The 9,252-nt window shown below is 47.3% G+C and overlaps 1 pseudogene; it reads right to left on the reverse strand.

Moving 5' to 3' along the window:
- Positions 1-481: 481 nt before the first annotated feature.
- On the reverse strand, positions 482-8,435 carry LOC109734908 (subtilisin-like protease 4; annotated as a pseudogene).
- Positions 8,436-9,252: the final 817 nt, after the last annotated feature.

Consider the following 9,252-nt stretch of genomic DNA (forward strand, 5'->3'; position numbering starts at 1 on the left):
AGGAGAGGATGATGTAGCACAGCAACGATAAGTATTTCCCTCAGTTATAAAACCAAGGTTATCTATCCAGTAGGAGAACCAGGCAACACTATGTAAACAACATCTGCACACAAATAACAAATACTTGCAACCCAACGCGTAAGAGGGGTTGTCAATCCCTCCTCGGTATTGAGATAGATTAAATTGTATGAGATTTGGTAAATAGATCTGGCAAAAACACAAAATAAAAGAAAGGAAGAAAAATCGCAGCAAGGTATTTTTGGGTTTTGATATGATAAAAAATAGACCCGGGGGCCGTAGATTTCACAAGAGGCTTCTCTCGAGAAAATACCATGCGGTGGGTAAATAAATTAACAATGAGCAAGAAAAATTGCAGCAATGTATTTTTGGGTCGAAACAAACTAACAATGAGCAAGTTGTGCGAAAGACATAGACGTACTTGAGCCATGCCGACCTATCGTGTGAGAAATCAAGTATGTGATCAAGCAAAGGTGACGGAGATGGGGATCCGCACGGTGTGCTTCTCGGATACCCATCGTAGAGGACCCTGCACCACCCTTGCACCACTCTGTCTCGGCCACACGTATACCGAAAAGATCACCTCTTGGTTCGCTTCGGTGAACTCCAGCTCCCTCGGGTATACGTTACGGCGCTGCTCGGCGTGTCAATCGTCGCGTCGTACACCGAAGGCACCTCCCCGACGTTCTTCACCCTGCGCCTTACCACCACCGGCGTAGTCGAATTCCAGGGCGCTAGGAAAGCGACCGAGATCGACGGGTAATTCAACAGGCGGTCACTGATCACGACGGTGGTCAAGCAGTCGATCGGCCAGCGCGCGATCACAGAGACCTGCTGGGTCGTGTACATCCTGCAGAGGTAGCCGATGTAATCGACGGGGGCGATGTCGTAGACCAGGCCAGGGTCAGTGGCCTTCATTGGGTTGACGTGTCCGGCGCCGGTGGCGAAGAAGTTGGCCGTTGCGCGCTGCTCGTGGAGTATGGGATTGCCGGAGCGGTCGGTGATGTCGGCCGTCGTCATCATGGCCGACTTGATCGCTGAAGCCTCAGATATAGGCAGCATAACAAGCAACTAGAGGCTTGGGCACGTCTCCTGATTCACAGCCTATCTGTTTTAGTAAATTAACTTATCACATCAGAAGGGCCGACTATTCAGACAGCTTATATGCACACAATGGTACCCACGCACTTCATTTAAACTCAAAACAGAAGCAAACATGATGTATACATGTACACTTCATGGAGCAAAGATTCTTGATCCAACAGGAAAAGACACTATAATCATTTTGCCGATTCTTGATCCAACAGGAAAAGAGTACACCACTTCTACCCTGTAGCCTTGTTGACACCGCACCTCAGCGGCTAATTTGTCCATGCTACCTACCTAAAATTCTAAAACAAAATGGCGGAGTTGGACTTTGTGGCAGAGTGATTTTTTGTATCTGTGTTGGTATTTCCCTGAAGAGGAGAGGATGATGTAGCACAGCAACGATAAGTATTTCCCTCAGTTATAAAACCAAGGTTATCTATCCAGTAGGAGAACCAGGCAACACTATGTAAACAACATCTGCACACAAATAACAAATACTTGCAACCCAACGCGTAAGAGGGGTTGTCAATCCCTCCTCGGTATTGAGATAGATTAAATTGTATGAGATTTGGTAAATAGATCTGGCAAAAACACAAAATAAAAGAAAGGAAGAAAAATCGCAGCAAGGTATTTTTGGGTTTTGATATGATAAAAAATAGACCCGGGGGCCGTAGATTTCACTAGAGGCTTCTCTCGAGAAAATACCATGCGGTGGGTAAATAAATTAACAATGAGCAAGAAAAATTGCAGCAATGTATTTTTGGGTCGAAACAAACTAACAATGAGCAAGTTGTGCGAAAGACATAGACGTACTTGAGCCATGCCGACCTATCGTGTGAGAAATCAAGTATGTGATCAAGCAAAGGTGACGGAGATGGGGATCCGCACGGTGTGCTTCTCGTATACCCATCATAGAGGACCCTGCACCACCCTTGCACCACTCTGTCTCGGCCACACGTATACCGAAAAGATCACCTCCTGGTTCGCTTCGGTGAACTCCAGCTCCCTCGGGTATACGTTACGGCGCTGCTCGGCGTGTCAATCGTCGCGTCGTACACCGAAGGCACCTCCCCGACGTTCTTCACCCTGCGCCTTACCACCACCGGCGTAGTCGAATTCCAGGGCGCTAGGAAAGCGACCGAGATCGACGGGTAATTCAACAGGCGGTCACTGATCACGACGGTGGTCAAGCAGTCGATCGGCCGGCGCGTGATCACAGAGACCTGCTGGGTCGTGTACATCCTGCAGAGGTAGCCGATGTAATCGACGGGGGCGATGTCGTAGACCAGGCCAGGGTCAGTGGCCTTCATTGGGTTGACGTGTCCGGCGCCGATGGCGAAGAAGTTGGCCGTCGTGCGCTGCTCGTTGAGTATGGGATTGCCGGAGCGGTCGGTGATGTCGGCCGTCGTCATCATGGCCGACTTGATCACTGAAGCCTCAGATATAGGCAGCATAACAAGCAACTAGAGGCTTGGGCACGTCTCCTGATTCACAGCCTATCTGTTTTAGTAAATTAACTTATCACACCAGAAGGGCCGACTATTCAGACAGCTTATATGCACACAATGGTACCCACGCACTTCATTTAAACTCAAAACAGAAGCAAACATGATGTATACATGTACACTTCATGGAGCAAAGATTCTTGATCCAACAGGAAAAGACACTATAATCCCTTTTGCCGATTCTTGATCCAACAGGAAAAGAGTACACCACTTCTACCCTGTAGCCTTGTTGACACCGCACCTCAGCGGCTAATTTGTCCATGCTACCTACCTAAAATTCTAAAACAAAATGGCGGAGTTGGACTTTGTGGGAGAGTGATTTCTTGTATCTGTGTTGGTATTTCCCTGAAGAGGAGAGGATGATGTAGCACAGCAACGATAAGTATTTCCCTCAGTTATAAAACCAAGGTTATCTATCCAGTAGGAGAACCAGGCAACACTATGTAAACAACATCTGCACACAAATAACAAATACTTGCAACCCAACGCGTAAGAGGGGTTGTCAATCCCTCCTCGGTATTGAGATAGATTAAATTGTATGAGATTTGGTAAATAGATCTGGCAAAAACACAAAATAAAAGAAAGGAAGAAAAATCGCAGCAAGGTATTTTTGGGTTTTGATATGATAAAAAATAGACCCGGGGGCCGTAGATTTCACTAGAGGCTTCTCTCGAGAAAATACCATGCGGTGGGTAAATAAATTAACAATGAGCAAGAAAAATTGCAGCAATGTATTTTTGGGTCGAAACAAACTAACAATGAGCAAGTTGTGCGAAAGACATAGACGTACTTGAGCCATGCCGACCTATCGTGTGAGAAATCAAGTATGTGATCAAGCAAAGGTGACGGAGATGGGGATCCGCACGGTGTGCTTCTCGTATACCCATCGTAGAGGACCCTGCACCACCCTTGCACCACTCTGTCTCGGCCACACGTATACCGAAAAGATCACCTCCTGGTTCGCTTCGGTGAACTCCAGCTCCCTCGGGTATACGTTACGGCGCTGCTCTGCGTGTCAATCATCGCGTCGTACACCGAAGGCACCTCCCCGACGTTCTTCACCCTGCGCCTTACCACGACCGGCGTAGTCGAATTCCAGGGTGCTAGGAAAGCGACCGAGATCGACGGGTAATTCAACAGGCGGTCACTGATCACGACGGTGGTCAAGCAGTCGATCGGCCGGCGCGCGATCACAGAGACCTGCTGGGTCGTGTACATCCTGCAGAGGTAGCCGATGTAATCGACGGGGGCGATGTCGTAGACCAGGCCAGGGTCAGTGGCCTTCATTGGGTTGACGTGTCCGGCGCCGGTGGCGAAGAAGTTGGCCGTCGCGCGCTGCTCGTTGAGTATGGGATTGCCGGAGCGGTCGGTGATGTCGGCCGTCGTCATCATGGCCGACTTGATCGCTGCCGGCGACCAGTTCGGGTGCTTGCTCTTGATCAGTGCCGCAATGCCAGCGATGTGCGGTGTCGACATGGACGTACCCGAGATGATGTTGAAGGTCGGTCCGGAGGGAACTGGTGCCAACGGCGTCCCGACCCGAAACGGCCATGCAGCTAGCACGTTCACCCCGGGCCCCGTGATGTCAGGCTTCAGAACGCCAGGGCCCCGACGGCTCGAATAAGTAATTTTACCGGTGTCAGGATGTACCGGTGGGCAATCCACCCTCCGTTGTTTTCATCAAGATCCGTGCAGGTTTTATACTCTATTTTCAGATATCAGACTACACATAGCAACACATGTATTAGTGTCAGATATTGTTAGGTTTTACAGAAGAGAGAGAGTTAGAGGAGAGACAACGGTGCATGCATGCATGCATTCACTCACGGGATACATATGACATGCATTTTATTTTCATCCTCATATTTTTAATGACTTATATCTTTTGAACCAAATGTCCATTATTGAAACTTTTTGTATATTTAAATTCGTGGTGACAAGATCTACAGAACAAGATCAATTTTGGATATGTTTGAAATATATTTTATTTTATATGTTTCAATTATCTTTGAAATCACTTTCATAAAACACTAAATTGTTTCACTATTTCATAAAAGTTTTTTCTAGTGTTTCGCTCATTTTCACAAACTCGAATATGAAACTCACAAAGACACAGATATATTTGATATAGTAGTAAAATAGAAGTTTAATATATTCAATTTAGACGTGTTTGACTGCAACTTAGACGTGTTTGAAATAGTCAATTTCACATATTTTAAATAGACCTATTTCACTAATTTCTTATTTTTATATTTTAATTATATTTTAATATTGCTTTCATAAAACATAAGATTGATCCTCTATTTCTTAAAAGTGTTTTTGACTGTTTCGCTAATAGAAGTTAAAAAATCATTTCACTCGTTTCAAAAATAAATTTCACACATTTCAGAAAACACATTACTCTCATTTGCAATACTAATTTCACTGCAAATTTAAGAAATATATTGAAATATATTCCGCTCATAAAAAATATCAGTTTCAAACACTGAAAAATTAGTTTCACAACAATAATTGGTTTTATTTCACTTTTATTCAAATAACTTATTTCACTCATTTCAGAAAACACACTACACTCATTTACAAAATATAGATTTCACCCATTTCACTAGTTTCAGAAAACTTATTTCACTCATTACAAAATATATATGAGAAACTAATTTCACTTCATATTTATGAAAAAAATATTGAAACATATTTCACTCAGCAGAAATATCAGTATCACACAATGAAAAAGTCGTTTCACACCAAAAAGATATATTTCATTTTTTTCAAATAACTCATTTCACTCATTCAGAAAACACACTACGGTCGCTCAATTGAAATAATATATTTCACTTGTTTCAAAAAACTGATTACACTTATTACAAAAGATAAATTTCACTAGTTTTAGTAAAACACATCACAGTTACTCCATTGAAGAAACAGTTTCACAAGCTAGAATATGAAACTCACAAAGAAAACTATATTCGGAAAAGTGTTTCAATCATTTCAATAACTGATTTCAATCATTTCAAAAATTGTAATTTGAAATGAGTGAAATTAATTTTTTTGATATGATTGAAATAGTAAAAAGTAAACTAGTTCAAATATATTCAAGATTGGTATCATTATAAAGATCTCATGTTCAAGAATTTGAATATATGAAAATTTTAAATAATAGAACCAAGCTGTAAAAAATATTGGTCATCTAAAAGTATAACCAAAAATAAAATGCATGGATTTGTTTGAGAGAGAGGGGAGATGCTGCATGCATGCGTACATTCCACTGCAAAAAGTACTGTCTCTCCTTGACATGGACCCCTACTAGTCTGACATTTTTTTTTTGCATCGAAGTTCAGACTTTATTCAAAATAACAGTAGTCGGTTACAATCTGCCCATAGGCTGGGTCGGATAAAATCCGGGCTGCTCTCTAGCCAGCATTCCGTCCCATCAAGTGTACAGGCACGCTGAGCACAAAGATGGGCCGGCACATTTTGTTCCCTACCAACTTGTCGAACCGAAAAAGAAGTAAAAGTAACAATGTAGTCCGCTAAATCTCTAAAGATGGGCGAAGCAACCGATCTAGAATTGCCTCGCGAGTTCCAGAGGTCGACCAACTGTGAGCAGTCCACCTCCATGATCACATGTGAGAAACCTCAGAGTTGGGCGAAGATGACCCCCTCCCGAAAGGCCAGTAGCTCGGCGATGAAAGGGTCCGAAGCGCCTGTCAAAGGCTTACACCATGCTCCTAGGAAAGAGAGGTGAGAGCGAGCCACCCCCCTGCCCCTCCCCTAGTCGTATCTGCATACACTGATCCATCAGTGTTTATAGTGATCCATGCCGCCTCCGGAAGACACCAACCCTGGCTCACAGATCTGGTCCGTCGTCCCAGAATGTCGATGATGGAGAGAGCTTCATGCACCTGTTTCAGCGCCGTGGCCGGGTCATACCCGTCGCGGCCATGAGTCCAGTTATTCCTTGAAGTCCAAATAGAGTGCATGATGGAGATGATTTTGCACCGTGTATCATCCGAGAATAAGCTATCCAACAGAATATCACGAGCCCAAGTATCAGGGTGCAGCTGTGGTAGCCGGAAGCCGAAACGGTCCTTAGCTGCTGCCCAAAATTTCCGTGCATGAGTGCATGAAACAAGCGCATGCAGCAGATTCTCATCCATGGCCATACAAATGATCAGACCGGCCGCTGGTTTTGTTATGCCTGTACTACTAGTCTGACATTGATTTGACTATATACAAAAGGTCATCTGTCTCAATACAAGATTATACATATGGATGGGCTCTACTTATGCATAGATCATAAAGCATGTGGAGGGTGGATGCGGCTCCGGTACATCCCGCCTCCGGTAAAAAGGAGTTTGCGCCTGACGGCTAGGCCCACGAGACGAGAAGAAAACGATCGAGGGAGCAGGTGACGTGCCACACTGTGCCCTTGAAGCCGATAGTCGCCACCGGGTTCGCCGTTGAGCTGAGATACAATTTGATGGCTGCGCCCGTGAGGTAGTCGACGCTCGCCGCCGGGAGGATGTTCTCCTGGCCTAACGTGTCGTAGCCTTGGGCAAACTGGTTGGCCAAGATCATGCCGACGCCGCCGGCACTCAGCACCACCTGACCTTGGTTCATCGCCGAGATGTTTCTCGTGAGTTTACAGAGCACTATCTTGCCCTTGACGTCGACGCCGTCCAGCGAGCCGTTCCCACAGAACTCGGCGAAAGGCTTCCCGCTCACCCCGCGGACACCAGCGGGTAGAAGCCACCAGGCACACCGGTGTTTGGCTGGTAGAGTGACTCGCCGTGGAAATACGCGCCATTTCCCAGCTGCACGATCGAACGGATGGAGCGGTCCATGGTACTCGCGGCGACGGTGAGCATCCACAGAGCCTCATTTTTCACGGTGCTCTCTCCCGGGCCGAAGTTGCCAGCAGCCATGCTCACAAAAATGCCCTTCCTGATCGCGCCGAACGTCCCGATGGCGATAGCTAGGATCTTGGTTAAAGGGTTAAAGGGCACCGACGGCCCGCCGAGCGACATGGAGATGACGTCGCAACCGTCGCCAACAGCGGCGTCAACGCCTGCCAGTATGTCGGACGCCTCACACCCTCCGTTGAGGTCGCACACCTTGTACATGGCAATGTGTGCGCGGGCCGCCACCCCGGAGGCGGTGCCCAACGCGTGGCCGAGCACATTAGCGCCCGGCACGACCGCTCCCGCCGCGGTGCTCGCTGTGTGAGTCATCGATCGGTGGCACCCGCGCGGAAGTGCCGTTCGGGCCGTTGAGGGCGGCGACGAAGTTGCGCGCACCAATGAGCTTGTTGTTGCACGAGGTGCGGTTGAAGTCGCAGCGCCCCTTCCACTTGGCTGGCGGCGACGGCATGCCGTCGTCGCTGAATGACGGGTGGTCGGGGAAGATGCCGGTGTCGATCACGCCGACAATGACGCCGGCGCCGAACTCCGACGTCTACCTCCGCCGCCCCTGCTGCACGTTCAGCCCCAGGAACTCGGGCGTGTGCGTCGTCAGCGTCGTGTACGTCCAGTCAGGGGTCGCGCTGAGGAACCCGGGCATGGCGGACATCGCCTCGAGCTCGCTGCGCGTCCGCCGGGCCGCGAACCCGCTGGCGACGTGGTGGTACGCGTGGACGAGCCGGCCATGGCCAGGGAGGAACGAGTGGTACCACGCCTTCCGGTCGTCCGCGGTGCCGAACACGCGGTTCTCCCCCGCTTGCACGTGGACGATGAACGTGCTGAGCTCGCCGCCGGTTGCCTCGGCGGCGATCGCGAGGAGAAGGAACGGGAGAAGGGAGAGCAGGGAGATCCTCATGCTTTCCATGGCTTTCTTGCTTGCTTGGGAATTCTGTTCGTGTGGCAGCATGGCCTTTTATACGACGAACTACTACGTGCTAGGCTCCTGTCACATTACGCGTCAGATTGCTCCAAATCAGCTTTGTCCTGTCAAGAAATCGTTATGAACATGGCGGGCGTTGCAGCCGGCGGAGCTTTGTGCTGATTCTGGAGTTAATGCGATGCTATGATTCCCGGTTAACCAACGGAATGGAAGCATGGAGCGATGTTCGTAACCTCGTGGTCTCCGCCCGTGAGGTTTACCATGTCTCCAAGAGGTCAGAAATTTCAACGAAATTTCACGTATTTCGGTGTGGTCCAAAATATCTATAACCCAGAAATTTCGAGGCAGTTTCAGAGTACCGTCAAAATAAATTTGTACTGCTAGCTTAAAGTTAATTTAAATTAAGTGAATTTCAAAAGCTCAAAATCCGAAAGAACTTCTGAATTTTTGCAAATTTCAGTGAGGTCCGGACTTGTTTGTTTTCAAAATTTAAAACCTTCCACGGTCTCAAAAAGAAAAAGAAAAAGCATCCAAAGAGAAGCATCGAGTAAATTCCGCTGCTCATCATGGTCTTCTTGGCACAGCGAGTTAACTCTTCACAGAGTCAAAATTTGGTGTTGCTAATTATTCCTATATTTTTTTTTGTCAAATTCGGTTTTGTAGGTAGTTACCACTTACCACTAAAAATCTAGCGAGACAAACACAATCAATCGGCAAAATGAAGGTACTTCAGAGCATCTACAGCCACGGATAGCAAATCCGACCCCTCAAACGTCCGTGGATGCGCCCGGATTTGTCCGTG

The sequence above is a fragment of the Aegilops tauschii genome, chromosome 2 (assembly GCF_002575655.3).
Source record: "Aegilops tauschii subsp. strangulata cultivar AL8/78 chromosome 2, Aet v6.0, whole genome shotgun sequence".
Taxonomy (NCBI): Eukaryota; Viridiplantae; Streptophyta; class Magnoliopsida; order Poales; family Poaceae; genus Aegilops; species Aegilops tauschii.